At 45.4% G+C, this 24518-nt stretch overlaps 4 non-coding genes across 4 annotated transcripts; 2 read left to right on the top strand and 2 right to left on the bottom strand.

The window, feature by feature from the left end:
* The first annotated feature begins 5959 nt into the window (after positions 1 to 5959).
* Trnar-ucu (transfer RNA arginine (anticodon UCU)) lies at positions 5960 to 6032 on the top strand. The gene has a single exon. It is a non-coding gene; the product is annotated as a tRNA-Arg (tRNA).
* A 12685-nt stretch (positions 6033 to 18717) lies between these two features.
* Trnar-ucu (transfer RNA arginine (anticodon UCU)) lies at positions 18718 to 18790 on the bottom strand. Its single transcript has one exon. It is a non-coding gene; the product is annotated as a tRNA-Arg (tRNA).
* A 2861-nt stretch (positions 18791 to 21651) lies between these two features.
* Positions 21652 to 21724, top strand: Trnar-ucu (transfer RNA arginine (anticodon UCU)). The gene has a single exon. It is a non-coding gene; the product is annotated as a tRNA-Arg (tRNA).
* Positions 21725 to 22024: 300 nt separating this feature from the next.
* Trnag-ucc (transfer RNA glycine (anticodon UCC)) lies at positions 22025 to 22099 on the bottom strand. The gene has a single exon. It is a non-coding gene; the product is annotated as a tRNA-Gly (tRNA).
* Between the last annotated feature and the right edge of the window lie 2419 nt (positions 22100 to 24518).

The raw sequence follows: 24518 nt of genomic DNA, 5'->3' as shown, positions 1-24518 counted from the left end.
ACATAACAGAGGCAATGTTTGACGGCAATTGGTTCCATTCGCGGATTGTTCTAGGAAAAAAAGACAATCGAAATAAATCAGTCTTGCATGCGATTTCCCGTACCTTGAACATATGATCAACTCTGTCTGAGACATAGTGAGGTGCAAGCAAATATTTTGTATTTTCAATCCCGACACGACCATGGTAAACAGCATGAAAGAATTTCAATCGCATCTTACGTCGACGATTATCTAAATGCTCCCAATTCAGTGTTTCCTTTATACTTTCCGCCCCAATAGTCCTGCAGTAATTTCCTGACACAAACCGAGCAGCCAAGTTTTGAATGCTTTCCAATTTATCAATATCTCGCTTTGCTGGGGGATCCCAGACTGTGCAGGCATATTCAAGCAGTGGTCTAACATTGGTTTTGTACAATAATTCTTTAGTAGGTACGGGAAAAGTTTTGCCATTGCGACGCAAAAAGCCCAACACTTTCCCAGCTTTGGCTGCAACGTAATCAACGTGTCTCTGCCACCTTAGCGAAGATGTAAAATAAACACCTAGGTATTTGTAATCTGATACTTGTTTTAAAGGTACGCTGTTCAGATTATAACTGCTCGTGTGTGGATATTTTTTTCTGGTAAATGTCATGTACACAGTTTTTTTGCATTTAACTTCATATGCCATTTAACACCACTCGTTGATTTTTTCTAGATCTTGTTGGAGAACAGCAACATCATCAATGCATTTTACTTCCCTGTATAGCACGCAGTCATCGGCAAATAAACGCATCTGAGACCGGATACCATCAGTTATATCATTTATATATAATAGAAATAACAGTGGTCCCAGCACAGATCCTTGAGGTACACCGGACGTGACACTCGCGATCTGAGATTGAGCCCCGTTAACAATGACAAACTGCTTTCGTGATGTGAGATATGATCTTATCCAAGATATAACCTGCGGATGTATATTATAAGCTCCAAGTTTTTCAATTAAGGAAGCATGAGGTACAGTGTCAAATGCCTTCTGGAAGTCCAAGAAAGCACAGTCTACTGAGAGTCGATGATCGAGGGATTCTGCTATGTCGTGTGTAAATTCTGTTAATTGTGTAACGCAGGAAAGGCCTTTCCGAAACCCGTGCTGAGCTGGATTAAACAAACAATGTTTATTAATATGCGCTACAACTGTAGTATACAAAATATGCTCTAATATCTTGAAAGAAACACATGTCAAGGACACTGGCCGGTAATTCGCTACTTCACTGCGTGCGCCTGACTTATAGATCGGCACAACGCTCCCAACTTTCCACTCGACCGGAAGACAGGACTGTTCTAGAGATTTGTCATAAATTATCTTTGAATATGGCGCGACTGATGTTGCACAGAGTTGGAGAAGTCTGTTTGGCAAGCCGTCGGGGCCACAAGCCTTTGACGCATTTAATCCCAGCAACAACACCTCAATACCACGCGCGGAAAAGTTAATGTGATCCATCTCGCCTATTTCGCTTCGAGGGTCCTATGTCTTCCCATCAATTCTGACCACTGGGGTAAAGACAGAGCTGAAGTATTGATTAAAATTTTCGGCCTTGGCAATGTCGTCATGTACCGTGTTACCACCAACGACCAACGACGGAACAGCTACCTTGTCCTTACCATTTCTTTTAACATGCTTCCAAAACTCTTTGGGATTTTGTTTTAATCTAAAATGCATAGATCCGGAGTAACAATCCTTTGCATTACGAGTCGCAACTTTCACTTCGCATGTTATGTTCTGCAATTTTATTTTATTCTCTTCTGTAGGTAACTCTCGAAAATTGCGATAGCATCTCTGCCTTTTCTGTGTTAGTCTGTACAACAGTTTTGTAAACCAAGGTTTACTTTTAGCGCGCCTTGGGGTTAACACCCAGGAAGGAACAAACTGATGCTTTAGTTCCACGATTTTTGTTTAAATAATGTCCACAGGTGAGCTGCACTTTCAGTCTCAGCTTGTGTTTCAAAAACTGTTAGATAGGAATCTAAGGCCCCGTTAATCTCAGCCACATTAGCCTTCTCAAAGTTGAAAATCCGCCTATTAGGACCAGTTACTACTTTTGCGTAACTAATATGCATCTCGCACACCACGGCACTGTGATCGCTTATACCAGGTACGACAACACTGGAGAAAACTAGTTCAGGTTGATTTGTCAGTATTAAATCTAAAATATTTTCTCCACGTGTTGGTTCCAACACCATTTGGTGAAGCGCAAAAAGGTCGATTAAGTTTTTCATTTCTTGACTACAGCTTTCCGCTGTGGTGACAATATTAGGCTGCTGGTGCCAGTCTAGGGAAGGCAAGTTAAAGTCACCACCGATTAGTAACGTGTCTGTCTGCAGCGTTTCAAGTACTTTCGTAAGCTGTAACAATGCGCTCACGGAGGAGCCCGGTGTCCGGTAAAAACTTCCCACTAGCAACACTTTGTTATTAGGTAGTATCAGCCTGCAGAACACTGCCTCATGAGCGCCTACGTCAACGTTGACCGTGCTTGACGAAAGACTGCTATCTACTAAAATGAACACACCTCCACCGTGATAATTTCTGTCCTTTCTATAGGCGGTGAAACCGTCAGAAAACACTTCATTATCAGCAATGTCGTCATCTAACCACGACTCAGTCCCCAAGATAACAGTTGGCTTGACTGTTTCAATCAAACAATTCAAATCATCTACCTTATTTTTAATACTTCTGCAGTTGACCAGAAGAAAGGAAAGACGTGCATCATTTACTTGGGATGGTCAAGCCAGCGGTACTACTTGTTTCACGCCATCGTCATACATATACTTCTGCCCATTCATGATCAGAGTATCATATCGAAGGCTCACTTTATCGCTTTCTTCCTTGCGGGACTTCGCATATTCCCATAAAAATTTTCGTTTCATCCTTACTGTTTTAGAAAAGTCCTCCGAAACGCTGATGTTACTTCCCTTAAGTTTTTTAGCGTTGCTCAGAATCTGTTGCTTTTCTTTAAACAGGGTGAACTTAGCAATCAAAGGACGGCATTTTCCTGGCTGAAACTTTCCAAGTCTATGAGCCCGTTCGATAGAAACAGACTGTATTCCCAGTTTACTCTGACAAACATTGCGAACATGACCTTCGGATTCTTCACTAGACTCGTGAGCCTTCTTGTCGTCCATTCCGTAAAAAAGGAGATTGCAGCGTCGGCTGCGGTTCTCGAGTTCGTCAATTTTTGACAGAAGTGACTGCAGTACCTGTTGTTGTCTTTCATTTTCATTTTTGCATTCTCGGACTGAGGCCGTTAATTCATCAAGACATTGAAACTTTGATTCTAAAGACTGGATTCGGGAACTGAGGTCACTTATGGTAAGCGTCTGCTGTGTCTGCGCTTCCTCGATAGCTGTAAGCTTTGCCGTAATTGCTCTTTGGCCTTCCAGAAGCTGAGTAAGTGACGCCTCAAACAAGGGTCCAGGATTTAGTTCGACGTCACCACTCACGAAAAGCAACAAAAAATAAAATGAGAAACGTCGAAGCAAGCGAAAACTCGAGGGATGACGCGACATTCTTTCAGGTCTAGAATTCTACAACACACATTCAAACAGTATTGGGCGTGGAACCGGCAAGACATAGAGGAAAGAGCGAGATGAAAAGTTGAAATTACTAACCTGCAAAAGCAGCAATAACCACGTGAAGGGCATCGCTTTCGCAGTGCCGGTTCCACGCCCCACTGTGCCAGTGACTGTCCCCGGTTTTTGTAGCCAGACGATAAGGTCGCAGTCCAACCAGTGTTCGTAAGCTGGTGTTGCACATTCGCCGCAACCGGCGGCAGTGCATGCTGATTGATCCACGTTGAAGATCGTCGTGGTGAGGTTTTCCGGTCCGTCCTTGCGAAAAAAGGCAGCAGATTTCCAGTTGCCTCCAGAACTTTGTGTAGACAGTATTCCACTGACCTGCAAAAGCAGCAATAACCACGTGAAGGGCATCGCTTTCGCAGTGCCGGTTCCACGCCCCACTGTGCCAGTGACTGTCCCCGGTTTTTGTAGCCAGACGATAAGGTCGCTGTCCAACCAGTGTTCGTAAGCTGGTGTTGCACATTCGCCGCAACCGGCGGCAGTGCATGCTGATTGATCCACGTTGAAGATCGTCGTGGTGAGGTTTTCCGGTCCGTCCTTGCGAAAAAAGGCAGCAGATTTCCAGTTGCCTCCAGAACTTTGTGTAGACAGTATTCCACTGACCTGCAAAAGCAGCAGTAACCACGTGAAGGGCATCGCTTTCGCAGTGCCGGTTCCACGCCCCACTGTGCCAGTGAATGTCCCCGGTTTTTGTAGCCAGACGATAAGGTCGCTGTCCAACCAGTGTTCGTAAGCTGGTGTTGCACATTCGCCGCAACCGGCGGCAGTGCATGCTGATTGATCCACGTTGAAGATCGTCGTGGTGAGGTTTTCCGGTCCGTCCTTGCGAAAAAAGGCAGCAGATTTCCAGTTGCCTCCAGAACTTTGTGTAGACAGTATTCCACTGACCTGCAAAAGCAGCAATAACCACGTGAAGGGCATCGCTTTCGCAGTGCCGGTTCCACGCCCCACTGTGCCAGTGACTGTCCCCGGTTTTTGTAGCCAGACGATAAGGTCGCTGTCCAACCAGTGTTCGTAAGCTGGTGTTGCACATTCGCCGCAACCGGCGGCAGTGCATGCTGATTGATCCACGTTGAAGATCGTCGTGGTGAGGTTTTCCGGTCCGTCCTTGCGAAAAAAGGCAGCAGATTTCCAGTTGCCTCCAGAACTTTGTGTAGACAGTATTCCACTGACCTGCAAAAGCAGCAATAACCACGTGAAGGGCATCGCTTTCGCAGTGCCGGTTTCACGCCCCACTGTGCCAGTGAATGTCCCCGGTTTTTGTAGCCAGACGATAAGGTCGCTGTCCAACCAGTGTTCGTAAGCTGGTGTTGCACATTCGCCGCAACCGGCGGCAGTGCATGCTGATTGATCCACGTTGAAGATCGTCGTGGTGAGGTTTTCCGGTCCGTCCTTGCGAAAAAAGGCAGCAGATTTCCAGTTGCCTCCAGAACTTTGTGTAGACAGTATTCCACTGACCTGCAAAAGCAGCAGTAACCACGTGAAGGGCATCGCTTTCGCAGTGCCGGTTCCACGCCCCACTGTGCCAGTGAATGTCCCCGGTTTTTGTAGCCAGACGATAAGGTCGCTGTCCAACCAGTGTTCGTAAGCTGGTGTTGCACATTCGCCGCAACCGGCGGCAGTGCATGCTGATTGATCCACGTTGAAGATCGTCGTGGTGAGGTTTTCCGGTCCGTCCTTGCGAAAAAGGGCGGCAGATTTCCAGTTGCCTCCAGAACTTTGTGTAGACAGTATTCCACTGACCTGCAAAAGCAGCAATAACCACGTGAAGGGCATCGCTTTCGCAGTGCCGGTTCCACGCCCCACTGTGCCAGTGACTGTCCCCGGTTTTTGTAGCCAGACGATAAGGTCGCTGTCCAACCAGTGTTCGTAAGCTGGTGTTGCACATTCGCCGCAACCGGCGGCAGTGCATGCTGATTGATCCACGTTGAAGATCGTCGTAATGAGGTTTTCCGGTCCGTCCTAGTCGTACTAAAAGTAGGACGTACTAAAAGTCCGTCCTAATCATACTAAAAGTTTAAAATCAAGCTAGCAGTCGTGCCTCCTGAATGGCGTAGCAAGGTTTGCAGCGTCTCAAAACACAACTGGCTGTCATGTCAATGCAACACAATTCCATCGCATTTGTAGTATGAAACCGGCAGGGTTTAGCCTGTCCTGTGGGCAATGTCCTGGGAACCTTTGATCCCGTGCCTGAGTGGATTTCGTATTTGGACGCATGTGTTTGTTTGCCCGATTTTTGAACTTTGAGTGGACTGCCCAGCATGTGTGCATTTCTTGTTCATGTGCGTCTTAACGTAATTAATGTTCGCATGACACGGCTCCTAACTCCATGCAATGAAGTAATGAAAGTGTCCCTGTAGCACAGTGGATAGCGCGTTGGTCTTCTAATCCAAATGTCCCGGGTTCGAATCCAGGCTGGGATGGATGATGCTACGCGCGTTGTTTTTTACTCGAAACTGCTCTTTAAATACAGCAAAATACGTATGAGCAAGCCTTTGCTGGAGCCATGCAGCCTTGCACGTAACTAACTACATGTGATTGAATTAGTCATATTCAATTGCAATATTTTGTAATTAACGATTACTTTTTAATATTTTTACGATTACTCTAAATAATAATATATGAGGTTTTACACGCCAAAACCATGGTCTGATTGTGAGGTAGGCCGTATTGGGTGACTCTGAAAACCTTCGACCATTTGGGGTTGTTTAGCGAGCAACTGGGGTTGTTTAACGGGTGTTTTCGCATTTCGCCCCCATCGAAATGCGGCCGCCGTGGCCGGGACTCCATCCCGCCATCATCTCGTCCGCGGCCTCGTGCTTAGCAGCCCAACACCATAGCCACTAAGCAACCACGGCTGGTGCAATTGCTCTTTTATTCATCCCATAAATATATTTCGAACAATCCATGCAATTTATTAATTTGAGTGCGTAGATGGTGGTCCGCATGTGCTTTCTTAATTTTTAGCGTTGCAAAAAGGTTCGTATCCCCGCCGCGGCGGCTGCATTTCGATGGAGGCGGAATGCAAAAACGCCTGTGTGCTTGCGTTGTAGTGCACGTTAAAGAACCCCAGGTGGTCAAAATTAATCCGGAGCCCTCCACTATGGCGTGCCTCATAATCAGAACTGGTTTTGGCACGTAAAACCCCACCCCCCCAAAAAAAAAGAAGAAGAAAAAGGTTCGCAGTAAAAAAAAAAGAAAAGTCGCCGTTTCGCCCGACAGGGGAAGCATCGATTGCGATTGCAAATTCGTGGACAGCTTACAAATTGAGGATAGTAGTTTTATCGGCCGTGTAAACTTGTAAAGATAGGCACTAATTTGACAAGCATGGTGTCAAGCTGGACTGGTTCAGCGCAGCCCCAGCATCTAGTGAATCGAGCTTCGTGACGGCGCTCGCATCAACGCGATCTTAGCCGCGAAAACAAATGGACATAGGGAGGGCGGATTCTTCCCCCGCCGCAAATGGCTTTCAAGTAGACCTTCAAGATAAAGACGCGCCAGTGGGCGCTCGCGGCGCAGAACGCGCCCACCCTTCCTCCCCCCGAAGCCTTCCGGATCGGCGGGAGCAGCCGCAAAAAAAAAAAAAGCGCGGCCTCTATACCTGCCCGCCCTCCCTCCGGAGTGTTGTGCCACGGCCGGACTCGACTCTCCTCCGCGCTCCCTTACGGCCTTTGCAACGCGACGGGAGTCAATGTAATTTTTTCTGACGAGCTGCTCGATGGCTCGCCGCAAGAGGTCGCTACCACCTCACCGTGTCCGTGGGAGCGAAGGGTCGCGCGGGTAGTCACCGTAGCGCGGGCACAGAACACCCATACGAACTTGCGCGGGCTTGGTTTTGCTGCTGCCATTTTCTTCAGTAAATGCTGTCAAGTTTGATCTTTGTTCTATGCTGGTGTCCCGACTGGTGAGATTCTTGTGCGCACAACGTTCGTTAGAATTGTCCGCTGATGCCCACGACATGAGTGTGGTCTGCTTGGTCTGCTTTTGTGGGCGCAATTACTTCACCACTTCTGTTCTTGACGGCGGCGTCTGAAGCAGCATGTCTATGTCGCCGATCCCTCGTGTGCTACCTACTGTGTGCCAGGTTTTGCAGCTGAATGCGTGAGCTTTCACCGCGGAATCGTTGCAAGCGTGAAAGCGTCGTTCCTTCCTTCTGCCTCAAACGCGATCAGCTGTATTCATGGTGTACTGTTGTGTGCCATTTTGCAAATCTCAACAGGGGAAGACGCCGGGTGTTTTTTCATTGCACCAATTTCCTAGCGATGCGGAACTGTGTTCTAAGTGGCGAAAAAACATTTCCCGTGAAAATCTCGTCATCACGACAAGTCCTCATCAACGGTAAACTGTAGTGTGTAGCAAACACTTCAATGAGAGTGATTATGTTCCCGGATGGCGAATACGGAAGTTGCTTGTGGGAACTGTACCGACCATCTTCGAACTCTATCCGTCCTACATAATGCCAGCTGCAAAGAGACCGCTTAAGGACCCTGCGTGTCGTGACCCCCCAGCTCCTGGGAATTCATCAAAGCGAAAAGCAGAGTCGCTGTTGCCTGCTCATTAATATTTTGGTGCCAGGGAGGAGGTAACCGAGGAGAGACAAAGTGCTTCAACACAAACCACCCGTAACCACGCTTACCTAGCTAGTCACTATCTGGTCATGATGAAAAGGCTTCGGGCTCAAGTTGCCTACCAGCGCTCGAAGGGTGGGGGGCTACTGAGAAAGTTCTCTATAGAGAAAGAAAAGATGAAAGAGGTCAACGACTACAAACACTATATTGCCGTCAAAAAGATCGTTGGCGATTCCCAGAAACGTGAGAGAAAGGCTGTTTTTCTCCGTCACCAGATACAAGTCTATGGCAGTAAACGACCTTGTTATTCAGAAGAAGTCGTCAGAGAGTGTTAGATTTGGCGCTTCCTTTCGTCAAAAGGTTATGATCACGCTCAAAAATCTGACCTGTTGACACTGCCGGCGAAGTGTACGCTTCACCAAAATCGCATGGTTTTGGCACTTTTGGACAACATTGTGGCTTTCTTTGAAACGGCTGCGAAGCACTTTCCGCGAATAAAAGTGCATGAAGTGCTGCAACTTCTCCTTGCACTCTACCATGAACAATCGCGCATCTTGAACTGCCCAGATGTTGGCAATTGTCACGCCAGGCGCACAGCTGGTGTGATTGCTGACAAATTTGTCCGACTACTTTTAGTAAATCACACAAAAATTAACGAAAGAAATGAAAAGCCAGTTGCTTATGTGCATAAGCCACCCAGAAAATATTTTAGGCTTTATTGGGTACGTGATGTGAAGGTTGTTGGCACCAAAATGTACAAGAGTACACTGTATTGATCAGGAAATAAATAGTTTGTACCTGTAAAATTTTTATATTTGTTGTAGCCTCGCAGTATTTGCACCTCTCTTATAAATTGAAGTGCATGTACTGAGATAATCATTTTTCCTAAGTAACGACATTTGTATTCAATATTTGTGGATGCTGGCTTAACCTTCCCCTTTAATCTTTCGAGCGTCGTCTGCTACAGGCGTGCGGCTTCAAACAGAGGCTGTAAGCCGTTTATTCACATGGTATGAGGCTATGGTGTTGACTACTGATTATAAATTACTGATTACTGAATACAGATTAGGCTTTAAAATTCGAGATAACTTGCGCCTGACAGCCGGAATTGCACACTTGCTGGTGCCGGAGCGCATCTGTGAACGCGCTTTGCGGAGGCGGTGATGATGATGATGATGATGATTTATTGGCATCCCCTTTGAAACGGGGCGGCGACAAATAGTCACCTAGCCTGCTTGGTTTAATCAGGTATACTATACATGTTCTTTATCTTGCATTTTTGTATACCTATCATTATTTTTCTTTTTCAAAAATTTACCTTGTACCGCTGCCTATGATTTTAAGAGATCAGGTCGCATCCATCTTTTCCCTACTTTTTTTCCACCAGTACTCTAATCGTCTCTTGCTGATCTCTACGGCTGATCTGTTTATGTTTCCTTCCACTTTAAACCCAAGCGCTTCTGGGAGTTGCACGTTACCTACGGTTCTCGCTGGGTGGATCCCGTCGCATTCCATTAGGATGTGCTGAGTGGTCTCTGGATCTTTACTGCAGCATACACATGTCTCATCTAATTCCGAATATTTGTTCCGATATGTTTTCGTCCTTAGGCAACCGGCTCGAGCCTCAAATAGCAAGGCACTGCCCTTTGTGTTATCGTACAGATTTTCCCTTCTAATTTCTTTCTTCTCATTCTTGTAAATCTCCATTGTCCTTTTCGTTTCCATTCTTTGCATCCAATTCACGGTCTCTATTTCTCTCACTTTCTTTCTGATGACCCCTGGTTGTCTATTTACAGTTTCGATTATCCTGTACTTGGTTGCCAACTTCCTTGACCTCTTCCTCCATTCTGTGTCCACGTTTTTCATGTAGAGATACTTGTGCACTTTAGCCGCCCATTTATTTTCATCCATGTTCCTGAGCCTTTCTTCAAAACTAATTTTGCTTTGTGCTTCTCTGACTTCAAAAGAGGCCCAACCCATGTCTCCATGCACTGCCTCATTTGTCGTATTACCGTGTGCTCCCAAAGCCAACCGGCCTACTGATCTTTGGTTAACTTCCAAACCCGCCAATATATCCGATTTTAAGCATATAATGGCATTTGCGAATGTTAGCGCTGGCACCATTACTCCTTTCCAGATTCCACGCACCACCTCATACTTATTGTGGCCCCACAGTGCTCTGTGTTTCATTAATGCTGCATTCCGCTTCCCCTTTATTTTCAGATTATCTTGGTGGTTGCTTGAGTAATTCTTTCCTTCGTTTATGTGTACGCCGAGGTACTTATATTGCTTCACTATGGGTATTACTTGCTGTTGAATTGACACCACGAAGTTACTCGTGTGCTCATTAAAGATCATAATCCCTGATTTCTCTGTGCTAAACTTAAGGCCTAGATTTGTCGCTGCGTTCCCACAGATATTCGCAAGTATCTGTAAATCTTTTTTATTGTCCGCTAGTAGCACAATGTCGTCTGCGTACATCAGTCCAGGGATCTTCTGTTGCACCATTTGTCCATTACGCATGTAGGATAAATCAAAACCTAATTCGCTGTTTTCCAGTCGTCTTTCTATGCCCTTGACGTAAAGCGTGAACAACAATGGTGACAGAGGGCATCCTTGCTTCAATCCTTGGTGAATTCCCACCATTTCATTTCCTTTTCGGCCTTCCCATGCCACTTGTACTTGGTTGTCTCGATATATCTCCCTCAGCAGCTCCACGAAATCGTCATCTATGCCTTCGTATTGAAGAATATCCCACAACAATTCCCTGTCTACGTTGTCATAAGCTCCTTTAATATCTAGAAATGCTATACATAAAGGTCTTTTCTGAGCTATTGAAATCTCTATGCACTCAGTTAGTACAAACATATTGTCTTCTAAGCGTCTGCCTGGCCTGAACCCATTCTGTAGTTCCCCCAATACACCGTTTTCCTCCACCCACTTCGACAGTTCTAATTTTATGGCTTGCATTGCCATTCTATATATCACCGACGTTACTGTAACTGGCCTGTACGAGCTCGTCTTTTCCTTATCTCCTTTGCCTTTGTAGATAAGATTCATCTTGCTTTCACGCCATCCAATGGGAATATTCTTTGTTCTAATCACTTGCTCTATGGCATTAGTCAGCAGTGCCTTGCTTTTTGGACCGAGGTTTTTGATTAGCTGTATTGGGATTTCATCGGGTCCTGCTGCCGTGTTGTTAGGGACATTTTCTGCTGCCTTTTTCCAATAAAAGCTTTCTATGCTGAATTTTGATCTCTCAGGCCTCTCTGTTGTTGCTGGATCTGTTGTCTGAACTACGCTTTTTCTCGTCCCGAAGTTATGCCTGATAACGTCTGTGATGTACCGCAGCGCATCATCGCCTTCATAGATGTTACCGTCTTCATCCCTTATAGCCGTTTGCGAGTTTCTAGTTGGAGCTCCGAGTGCTTTTATATGGTTCCAGAATCTTTTTGGGGCGCCTTTGTCTCTTTTGTGAATGTTATGCACCCAACGTTCACTTGCGCATTTAATTTTCTCTTGCACGAGCTCACTCGCAACCCTTTTCTTTTCTCGGTATGTATTCCATCTAAGGAGCACCTCTTCTTCTTGTAATCCCAACTTTTTGGCTTCTCGATGAACCCTAGATGCCTCTTTACGCTCTTCTATAGCTTGTTTAATTTCCTTGTTCCACCACTTACGTGGTTTCCTCTTTCCAATCCAACAATTGTATTGCCGTGTCCGCCTTATTTCATGCTGCATAACCTCCACCAGTTCCTTATATTCCCAGACTGCTGTAGGAAAAGCCTCAATTTTCTTCTCTATGTTGTTTGCGATCTCTGTTATTTGCTCGTCATTCATTTTTAAAAACTCTGAGGCTATTGGTTCATGTTCTGAGCTGGTATCTCTCCCAAACTTTAATGCTAAACGTCTATGATCGCTTCCCAGGCTATTTTTTCCATTTTCGTCTATTATCATTTGGTCCAGTTGTTCGTAGACCATTTCTGAGACTAAGGCGTAGTCGATACATGACTGCCTGTTTCCGCATTGCCACGTTACCTGTCCATGACACTTATTCTCCCTGTTAACTACTATAAGGTTCTGTTCATCACACAAATCCAGCACTAGAGAGCCGTTGTAATCAGTATATCCGTCTAAATCGTCCATGTGGTGAGCTAACAGCTAACAGCTAACGGTGAGCTAACAGCGCCACCACAGAGTTGCGGCGACAGGCGGCAGCATCCATCATTGCAAAGGCCGTAAGGGAGCGCGGAGGGTGGAGTCGAGTCCGGCCGTGGTTGTGCGTGCTGGAAGACTAATGGCACGTACACACTAGCGCAAAACTAGGGTGCCTCGATGCCAGCGCCGCCGTTCACGGCGGCGCTGGCCTCGAGGCATCCTACGCAAAACGCGCGCGGCGCGCCGCCGGCGGCAAAACGCAGCTGCGGCAGGGCGGCCGCACCAACCGGCGGCGCGCCGCTGCGGCAATCACGTGACAGACTAGACTCGTCGCCCCTTCTCGAACTATCCGTTAGCTCCGTCCGGGTGCTGACACGTGCAGACGGTAGCGCGAAACCAGTTCCCGGCTACACCGGACACGAGTACGAAACGAGCGGTCGTGCGGGTCCGCATGGCACCAGTTTCCCGCGCGCACGTCACGGAAGCGGGCCGCTCTGATTGGTCTCCTTCATCCGCGGCACGCGGCAAACCGCAAAAAATCGGTCCAGGAGCGATCTCTGCCGCGCAAGAAAAACCTGTTTCGCGGCTGTTTTCGCGGCGCGCGTCTTGCCGCCGGCGGCGCGCCGCGCGCGTTTTGCCGCTAGTGTGTACGTGCCATAACACTTCCTTCTCGCTTCCAGCCTTTGCTTGCGCGAGCCGCGATTGCCGGCTCACCGTCGCATGCTTTCACTCACACATACAGCGTACGGCGCGCGGCGACGATTTTATCGCCTGTGGACTTATTACGAAACCTCACGGTGACGATGACGGTGATGGCAGAAATGCGCCTGCAGTGTCCATGTAATTGATATCCCTATAAAAAGAATAAGTACATGTCAATAACAGTGAGAAGCGGAATTCAAAGAGCAATACGGCAGCCTGACCATGAATCGCTCGGAAGCTGCCTTTTTGTTCTTCCTCCCGCCTGCGACCGTGAAGCCGTACTGGAAACCTCTGACACCGTGTCCTAGCTCCCCCAGAAATTATTTCTCCCTCCCCAGTAAACAGAAATGGGAAAAAGCCACAAATTCGCGTTCAAAACGAACATCACTTATTACTGTGGCTGTTCGAGCTCCATATTTTCGTTTTGTCGAAAGGTTTCTTCATTTTTATAGACCCTCGTGGCGATTGCACCATAGAGTTCATTCTATACAGAGTTCCATACTTGTGTGTTGAAAAATGATGGATGCATGGATGCGTGGAGCGTCCCCCTTTGGAACGGTGAGGTGGTGTCGCCACTAACCTCTTATTATTTTCCGTAGTGTGCTATCTTAAAAAATAATAAAAAACAGATAATTCATTGCAACAAACTTTCTCAACCTCTCTTCGTAACTTTGTTTTTGTACGCCTACGTTGTTTGTCGTTTCCCTACTTTCCTTCCACCAATCTTCACTGATTTGATGAATGGATGGATGCTATGAGCATGCCCTTTAAAATGGGGTGGTAGTTTGCGCCACCAAGCTCTTGTTATTATTTTGCCTAATGTCCTACCTTTATTTCTGAGAAAACACACTACAAAGAATTCCAAGCATCAAACTTTTTGGACCATTACTGGGAACTCTGTTTCTGTGCGTTTCCGTTGTTTGAGGTCTGCATACCTTTTCTGCCACCAAACCTCCAACCTTCTCTTACTAATCTCTATAGCGGACATGTTTACTTTCTGTACGCTATGTCTGAACCCAAGGTCTTCAAGGAGGTCAGGGGAGCCTAGACTGGCAACTGGGTAGATTTCTTCATATTCCAATAAAACATGGTCCATTGTTTCCCTAGCTTTACCGCAGGAAGCACATGCGTGTTCATCCTTGGTGTAACTTGTTTTATAACTATGCGTGCCTCGTAATCAGATCGTGGTTTTGGCACGTAAAATCCCATAATTTAATTTTTTATAACTACGCGTTCTAAGGCATCCTGATCTCGCTTCGAAAAGTAAGGAGCTTCCCTTTGAGTTATCATAAATTGTTTCTTTCCTGATTTCGTTTTTTCCCTTGAGGTAGTTATGGCGTTTTTCACTGGTCGATCTGGAGCAGGATTTTTTGCTCCACGGCTGCGAATCCGAATTTCACTGGTCGAGCTGGAGCGGGTTCGCGCTTTTCACTGGTCGTTTCGGATCAACTCGCTCCGCGCCGGATCGCTCTCACTTGCTCCGCTGCCGAGGCGCGGATTCGGGCGGAAATAGGACGAAAGGTACGTCACTTCCGCTCGCTGGGGGACGGCAATCTTGGTGGCCATGGAAACATGCAGAGCGGAAGTCGATTTTTGTGACGTGTGCGCGCAAAGTTCCGGTACGATCCAGCGCGGAGCATTTTTGCTCTCCACTGGCAGATTAGGGTTGGTGAATTGCGAGCGCTCGCTCCAGGATTTCGGCGGTCGCTCCAGATCGACCAGTGAAAAACGCCATTAGTCGTAATGGCGGCCCTGTTCACTTTTTCCTCGGCTGCTCGGAGTCTTTCTACTACTGTCTCCCGTGCATCACACTCCATAATTAGTTCATTTCTCAGCTCTGGAATCCGTCGTACAAGCTCATCCTGGACATCCTCCATTTTCTTTAGCCTATCAACGACATCACGGTGTCTGTCGATTGGCTCAGTTTCCATGTTATTCTCATCGGTCCCCTCGTCTACCTTGAGGGACCTCCCCCCCCCCCCCTGCCATATGTTGCACTTGGCTTTCTTAAACTCTATCACCGAACCTTCCGCACCACTTACTATTAAAGGCCATTAAGCCCACAACCTAAAACCTTACGTACCACCATTTATTTATACGAAATTTGTAACTCAGTATCTGCAATAAATGTCGAGCAGACTTAGTTCATGACACACGTTCGCACGTGTTCGAACACGTGGCCACGCTCTGACTGTACTACAAAAGCAATATTCACGATAGAGATACGCACATGCTAAAAACACTAATGGCTAATATCCTTGACACTTCCAACCTACTATTTCGAGACTGAAAAGACTTAACGTACCACGAGGTCGCACGTGTCGTTCGGACTGTCCTACAAAACCAAATACACCCGATACACACACGAAAAAGGAAAGCAAAGAAAAACCACATAGCTGATAGCCCTGCCTCATAGTAGTATTTCTTACTACTATAAGGCGGTACTAAATTCACTCGAGATATTTTTGTGTGCTCAATCTTTTCCGTTTCAGAGAAACCAGATGTAACTAGAAATAATGTACACGAAGAAGAGAAATCGAGAGGCCTCATTTTTGTTAATCATAATCATATGGAGCCCATTAAAAAAGTTTGACACGTACCTTCAGGTTCTAGTGACTTGAAAGGATGCATAAAAAGTTCTGTGTTTGTAGTGCTCTTTCAAAATACATTATTTTATTACAAGTGGGGAGTCATTTTTGTAGCCTGCATTTGCTTTCCGCCTGGTAATGTATTCTTCAAAAGGCTTGTCCTAAGTTCTTGGTTTTATTCACATTTGAAAAATCTGCCTCTTTAAGTAACCTGTGTTTTTGCCCTTTATGTTAGCTGCATCACCCGGTGTCGTAATTTGGCCGCTCCAATCGCCGGCTACTCGCGCTGATCTTCTTCCGTCATCACTGCGCAAAAATTAAATATGAGCCGCCGAAAGAAGAGCAGAACACTGCACTGGATTTTTCCCGGCAGTTTGAAAACGTCTCAGAATGGATTTTGACACAGTTTCGGGGAGAATATTCAGGAATATGGAAACCCCATTTTTAGAGAGGGTTTTTTGCGACGTTCTTAAAACCAGATTTAGACCCTCTGTAAAATGGATTCAAGCCGCACATTAGACTACATATACGGCGTCTTCTGGAGTATATGAGCTTCTACTCTGCGTCTTCTTCTGGACATTTTTATTGTCCAGAAGAAGCGGTTAAAAAAAACGTTGTGTGTTTTTGCCCCTGATGCTACCGGTTGTGTACGGGTTTCAAAAGCTATCAAGGGTCTTTGTTATTGATAAAACTTTCATGTGTCTGTGAAAACTTGTAGGTATGTTTTTACTTGGTTGTTGTTTACGAGACCGTACTACAATAAATTTTCACTACAATGATTATTTTGGGTCCTTTTTAACTTGTTATACATTTACGATCTGCTGTGTGCGCGAAAGACTGTTCATTTGCCATTGTTGGTGGTAAAATAGTTATTTTACTGGTGTACCTGTAAGTGTTGGGAATTCGAAAATAAAACCACACTTCATCAATATCTCTTTCGGCATCTACTTATTACGGTGCAAGAGCGTCCTTTCGCACTTACTGTGGCAAATGTTAGGGAACTGAGCATTGATCGGGGCAGCAAAATTGCGATACGTGACGCAGTTGTGCTGGCGCATGCAGATAGCGAGAGTGCTGGGCTCGTTGTCATAATTTCCGGTGCCGAAGTCCGAATTTATTCCAAATAATTACTTCCAAATCACAATTATTAGGTCGAACTACCTTCGAGTGTGAAGAGGGGAAACGGCCGGGAACTCTTGCTCATTAGCTGCAGCGGCTTGTGTCGTAGCTTCGCCACTCCAATCGCCGGCTACTCGCGCTTATCTTCTTCCGTCATCACTGTACAAAAATTAAATATGAGCCGCCGAAAGAAGAGCAGAACACTGACGTGGAATTTTCCCGGCAGTTTGAAAGCGTCTTAGAACGGATTTTGACAACAGTTTCGGGGAGAATCGTCAGGTATATGGAAACCCCATTTCTAGAGAGGGTTTTTTGCGACGTTCTTAAAACTAGATTTAGACCCTCTGTAAAATGGATTCAAGCCGTACATTAGACTAGATATACAGCATTTTCTGGAGTATGAGATTGTATTTTGCGTCTTATTTTGGGCATTTTTTTTGTCTCGGATAAGCAGTGAAAAAAACATAATGTATCCCTTTTGTGCTACCTGGGATATGGGCAGTGACGGCTCCGAACAAAGTGCGTCAGTGTAGCAAGATCGATGACTTGAGCCGATTTGATACGAAACCAGCTAGAAAATGAACCATTATGTGTTATGTGTACCGTGCTGTGTATTATTTTGACTTGCACTTGAACCTGTATTCGTATGAAGCCGGTTAATTTAGCGAAACGTTGGCGCTGATCATAGTGGTGATGTCGACTGATTAGCCTTGACGTCTGTGTGGTGTCATTTCCGCTATAATTAACGTGTTACTCAGGGGCTCCAGGTCTTGACGTCACCAACCTATGATTTATTATTGGTCTTGAAATTTCAAGTATGTGCGCCTTTGGGCATTTCTTCTCTGTCGGAATGCGGCCGCCTGAACCTGCAAAACAAACTCTTGTCATGGTTTGCGGCAGCATCGTGTTTTATCAGCTGAGAAGAAGCCAAGAAGAAGCGATGAACGGTGATACGACGTCACAGTGTGACAGGAAGCGAAACTTGCACGTGTGGATGTTGCGTAGTGAAGGTTTCCGTTATAATTTTGGGAGTTTTGGTAGCGACGGCTTCCATCTGCATTTCGATTTCAGGGCTGCTTTCATACCTATCCGTGCCCTCGACAGGGGTCCCATGCGAAGGGAGCGCGCGTTTCGTCGTCGGTTGGCGCTCGGCGACATCTTTCACCAGCACGGTACAGGCTGCCAAGAGAGCAGGTATCGAGCCTCTGCGTGGTATTAGAGCCGCACCTCCAACCTTGTCCAGCGCAATCACATACCATACGGATGAAAATACGGGTGCTGGTGGACTTGCTTTGAGGCCAAATGAGCAATTTATTATGCAGCGTGTTTTTTTCCGTGTACATAATTAGTATCAAAATAAATATATTTAGTTGCTTTGTAACATGGTGGTGGTGATGACGATGCTTTTGGTAGGGTTATTCTTGGAGACCTGGCCGAGAATTGCTCCACCTGAGCGTCTCTTTCTGCGCCAAATATGTCACCATGCGGCCATCAGTCTTGTCTCTTGCAGAGATATAAGAAGTATGCGTGACACTTTCACGGCCATTCTTTCGACGGCGGCGCGATGAACGGGTGAGCGTGGTTGCGCTTGTCGGCGCTGTAGCTGACGCCCGGAAAAGGAAGCTGTCGAATAGGGGCGTGCAGTAAGAAAATAGCCTCAACTAGAGATGCACAATGCGCGATCTTGCTATCACCTGACCGCGCTTCTTTCATTCTTTGTCATCTAATCCGAGCTTTGCTTCCTTCTTGCTCTTATACGACGCCGTAAATTAAATGCGCTGCCACTTCCACTGCACCCTTTTCTTAGCGTAATAACGTTTTGGCTAACAAAATGTGTACGAACAGCGCAGCTCAGAGAATTCCACCCCTGGTGATTAATATGTCCAGTGCATGAGCACAATGCATGCGCGCTATTTCAGCCTCTACAAATGGCTGTGTAGAGTAAAAATAAACGCCTAGCGTAAGACAAATACCATCCCTGCCGGGGTTCGAACCCGGGACCTTTGGATTAGAAGTCCAACGCGCTATCCACTGCGCCACAGGGACACACTGGCGTCATGTGGCTCCAGGCATGACTCCAGCTAACGTGCCTGTAATAGTTCTCTCTCTCTGTATAATTATGAGGTTTTACGTGCCAAAACCACGATCTGATTATGAGGGACGCCGTAGTGGGGGACTCCGGAAATTTGGACCACCTGGGGTTCTTTAACGTGCACCTAAATCTAAGTACACAGGTGTTTTCGCATTTCGCTCCCCTCTCTGTATATACAGGGTGTCCCAGCTATCACGTAGCACGATTTAAAAAAAGAGGAACGGCGTTACGCGAAGCAAACCTAGTGCGTATTGTTTCCAGTACAGTGGACTGGCCGCCAGTATTTTTTTTTTGTTACTTAGATTTTTTAAATAATTGTAGTTAATTATCTAACTCGAGAAGTACTTACTCAGCTGATTATCAGAAATGATAACTCAGTCAACGGCGTGAGAAATTGATACGTAGACAATTTGCAACATGCCTGACGCTACAAAAAAAGTGCGTCTCCACGTTGCGCGCGCTTTATGCTGCCGCTGTGAATAGCTTTCGTGTAGCAACAGTGCTCAATACAAGTAAAAAGCGATTGAAACAAAAGCTTCAATCAAGAAAAAATAGAAAACATTTTTGAAGCCGGTTTGTGCTAACCTTTGTACATTTAAAGAAGTGCCTGCAGGAAAATCCCAAAATGTAACGAGAGTTTCACACGGGTGCCAAAGACGTCCGCGTGAGCCTGCCCTTTATTATGGGCCTGCCCATCCTCCTTTTTGGTTTATATGATGCTGTGCTGCCACTTCAAGATAGCAACAGAAGTACAACTATTTTGAGGCAAGCAGCCATGAACCTGGCCATCACACGCTCGTAGCATGGCACCAGTGCTTCTTTCATGCTCGGAAAACACACTTTTACGTAGAACGTATTGAGCAACAGAAAGCTGTATCGGGAGCTTTTCATGTTGCTCTACAAATTTCTCATTGACTCTTTGATAATCAGGACGGTTCTTATCGAGCTAGATAATTATTTACAATTAATTAATTAAATTTCAGTAACGAAAATAAATACTGGCGGCTACTTCACAGTACTGCAAACAATACGCACTAGGTCTGCTTCGCGTAACGCCGCTCCTCTTTTGTTAAATTGTGCTGCGTGATAGCTGGGACACCCTGTATATATATATATATATATATATATATATATATATTATTATTTATTTATATATATATCGGACGTTTTGTTTAGAATGTCTAAAATATGTACACTGGAACGCCGTTGCATTTCTCCGCAAAGTTTGGAAATTCATATCTCGAAACTGGTATCACCCTGCGATTTCGTTCCAAGTAGATCCGCCTTGCAAGCTCCTCGGCTAGAATATGTAAATTGCAATATGGGCAATAAGGCAATTAGTTAAAAGCTTAGTCAGTGGATATTTGTTAAGTAGTTGATTATACATTAAAATTTTTTTTTGCAAATAATGTCCGCCTCTTTGGGTAGCCCAGTTCATGAACTACAATTGTGCTATGTGCCACAGGCCACACTTAAAATTTTTGAAAGTGTTCGCTGAAACACCTTCTATACATGAGCGTGCGTGAGTGTGCGCGCTATATTGGTCGCCGCCCTATGAGGCCGCCCTATATGCGCGCAAATTACTGCAAGTAAACTAAGTGGATAACGAAAGGAACATCGGCTAACCATGGTGTAGTGCGAGCTATAGATGATTTTACTGTAGCCTTTAGGTGCCGCCATATTGGGCTGATAACGCTTCTGTTTTCTGTCTTTAACAACGAAGTTTACGGTACTAGATTCAATTCGCAAGCATCAAAGCAGTTTAGTAAATCCGTTCAGCTTTTCACGACCACGTTACGTGACTAAACTTCTCGTAAAATTAAGAAATTGTTTGTGTAACAGCCAAACGTGGCGGCGCTCATGAATCGAACATAAAATCCTTTATAAGGTTGCGGGGATTGCATAAAATAATAAATTAATTGTATTACAGTCAAACGCAGCCACTTTACTTATCGGATAGTTCCGCATCCTTCTGGACATGATAGCATGGTCTTATCAACTTCCAGTATAGTGTGTCATATTCCAAATACAGCTGCATAAAGGCTATTTAAGTATAACTTTGTAAGCATGAGGACGATCAGTTGTACAATTGTTGCACTGAATGTCCGCGCACTCGTGAACATTCATAGAACGAAACACGATTATCAGATACGACTGCTGAGCAGAACGCCATGACGGCGTTTCTGTTCTTGTAAAAGCAATACCATAACAAATTAATCAGAGTAAAGAAGTTATTGGGAAAAAAAAGGTTGCTCCCACTTTCATTATCCACTTAGTTTACTTGCGGTAATTTGCGCACATATAGGGCGGCCTCATAGGGCGGCGACCAGTATAGCGCGCACACTCACGCACGCTCATGTATAGTGGGTGTTTCAGCGAACACTTTCAAAATTTTTATGTGTGGCCTGTGGCAGATAGCACAATTCTAGTTCATGAGCTGGGCTACCCAAAGAGGGGGACACTATTTGCAAACAAAAAATTGAAATGCGTAATCAACTACTCAACAAATATCCACTGATTAAGTTTTTAACTAATTACCTTATTGGCCATATTGCAACTTACAGATTCTAGCCGAGGAGCTTGCAAGGTGGCTCCACTTGGAACGAATTCACAGGATGATACCAGTTTCGAGACATTATACCCGAACTTTGCGGAGAAATGCATTGGCGTGCCAGTTGAAAAATTTTCGACATTCTAAACAAAACGCACGGTATATACATATATATATATATATATATATATATATATATACAGAGAGAGAACTATTACAGGCACGTCAGCTGGAGTCATGTCCGGACTCACAGGATGCCTGTGTGTCCCTGTGGCGCAGTGGATAGCGCCTTGGACTTCTAATCCAAAGGTCCCGGGTTTGACCCCCCGCAGGGATGGTTTCTGTCTGACACTACGCGTTTATTTTTACTTTACACAGCCATTTGTAGAGGCTGAAATAGTAGCGCGCATGCATTTTTGCTCAAGGGCTGGACATTTTATTCACCAGGGGCGGAATTCTCTGAGCTGCTCTGTTTGTACACAATTTGTTAGCCAAAAAGTTCTTACGCTAAGATAAATGTGCCGTGGAAGTGGCAGCGCATTTAATTTACGGCGTCGTATAAGAGCAAGAAGGAAGCAAATCTCGGATTACACGACAAGGAATAAGAGTAAAAATAAAAGCGTAGCTTCAGACAAAAAGCACCCCTGCCGGGGGTCGAACCCTCGACCTTTGGATTGGAAGTCCAACGCGCTATCCACTGCGCCAAAGGTACACACTAGCTACGCCTGACTCCGCACATGTAACTTGACAGAATGATTACAACTGGCTGCAGCTTAATATGGGTGGGTGGACAATTCGATGCGTTTGATTGCTTGCCGGGTGCTAGGTACCAACTTAGCTCTATTATTGGCAGCTCCCTACCAGGAAACAAAAATGAGCTGGCGAGCCTGTATTAGTTATCTCTCTCTCTCTCTCGCTCTCTATATATATATATATGTATTGGAACAACTATATTGCCGCGGGTACGTGCCTGTGGGGACAATGTTGAAGTAGCGCGGGTTTTTAGATTAAGCGTGGAGACGACGAAAACGTTGTCGGTTTTGTTGACGACTGCTAAGGTGTCTGTGTTGGTGCTGCTCCGCGTCCTCGTCGATCCCACGTCGTTACACTGGTGGAGGTGCTGGTTACAATATATATATATATATATATATTGTAATGACGCAGACAGCACAAGCGTCACTGTGGTTCCATGGTTCCTGAAGTCTTGAAGACAAAGGCCAAAGGAGCGGTGTCGATGTCGCTGTTTTCCTCGCGTTTTCGCTTGGCTGGAACTGCGCAGGCGCTTTCTGCGCTGGACCTAACATGACTGGGATTCCCGCCAAACGTAAATACACCCGTATAATTTGGTGGAGGAGCGGTAAACAGCGAAGTGAGGAAAACAGCGACACCGATCCTTTGGTCTTTGTCTTCCTCACTTCAGGAGCCATGCAACCACAGCGACGCTTGTGCTATCTTCGTCATTAGCATATATATATATATATATATATATATATGCTGATGATGATATATATGGATGTATGTAAATATACCGGGTGTTCAAAATGAAGTTTTACGGAATTTTTTTAAATCGCCTGTGGCAAGCGGCATAATTCTTATCACGTAGCTGGGTTATTCGATGAGGCGGACATTAGTAGCACGAGAAATGCAAACACATATTCAATTATTTACAAAAAATTGACTAATTAACTTCTTAGCGAATAACTTTACCACACATATTGGAATTTACGAATTGTAGCCGGCGAGCTTGTCAGGCGTATCCACTTTGAATGAATTTCCAGGATGACACCAGTTAGGAGATATGCGCCATCAAACTCGCCGTAAAAATGCACTGTTCTTCGACTTACTTTTTTACCAAAATTGCATTTTATACATTGAAGCACAAAAGTAACTGGAACGCCCATGTATTTCGTCCCACACTTTGGGAAACAAAATCTCGAAATTGGGAGCATGCCAGTATCACAGTGGCTATGGTGTTGGGCTGCTAATCACGAGGTCACGGGATCGATCCCGGCCACGGCGGCTGCATTTCGATGGGGGCAAAATGCGAAAACACACGTGTACTTAGATTTAGGTGCACGTTAAAGAACCCCATGCAGGTGGTCCAAATTATTCCGGATTCCCCCACTACGGCGTGCGCCATAATCAGACCATGGTGTTGGCACGTCATCGTCATCATCAGCCTATATTTATCTCCACTGCAGGACGAAGGCCTCCCCCTACGATTTCCAATTACCCCTGTTTTGCGCTAGTTGATTAAAACTTGCGCCTGCAAATTTCCTAACTTCATCACCCCACCTAGTTTTCTGCCGTTCTCGATTACGCTTCCCTTCTCTTGGTATCTATTCTGTAACTCTAATGGTACACCGGTTATCCATCCTACGAATTACATGGCCTGCCCAACTCCATTTTTTCTTGCTAATGTCACGTAGAATATCGGCTGTCCCTGTTTGCTCTCTCATCCACACCGCTCTCTTCCTGTCTCTTGACGTTAGGGCTAACATTTTTCGTTCCATCGGTCTCTGTACGGTCCTTAACTTGTTCTAGAGCTTCTTTCTTAACCTCCAAGTTTCTGTCCATATGTTAGCACTGGTAAAATGCAATGATTGTACACTTTTCTTTCCAACGACATTGGTAATCTCCCTGTCAGGATTTGGTAATGCCTGCCGAATGCACTTCACCCCAATTTGATTCTAAATCCCATATACTGCTGCATAAGCACTACTTAAATCTTACTTTGTAGGCAGAAAAACAATGAGCGCTGCCACTTTTATAGTGATTGTCCGCGCACTCGTGAACATTCATAGAACGAAACGCGATATCAGATACGACTGCTCAGCAGAACGCCATGACGATGTTTCTGCTCTTGCAAAAGGAATAGAATAACAAATTAAATAAGAGTAATGAATTGATCGGGAAAAGAAATTTAGCTCAAACAGGCGAGGACAAAAACTTCCAGTTACGAGAAGTACTCTTCGCAATTTTTATAATAAATAATGGTGTCTATTCTCCTAAATTTAATAAATATGTGTGGCCTGTATGAATACAACCACTGTATACAGATGTTGGCTAGATTTATTGAAGTATTTTTTGCTCTCAATTAAACAAGCGAAGTGTCCTCCAACCGCATGAAA

The sequence above is a fragment of the Dermacentor silvarum genome, chromosome 1 (genome assembly GCF_013339745.2).
Source record: "Dermacentor silvarum isolate Dsil-2018 chromosome 1, BIME_Dsil_1.4, whole genome shotgun sequence".
Classification (NCBI taxonomy): domain Eukaryota; kingdom Metazoa; phylum Arthropoda; class Arachnida; order Ixodida; family Ixodidae; genus Dermacentor; species Dermacentor silvarum.
Note: the sequence above shows the minus strand (reverse complement) of the source record. Positions and strands in the feature narration are given on the sequence as shown.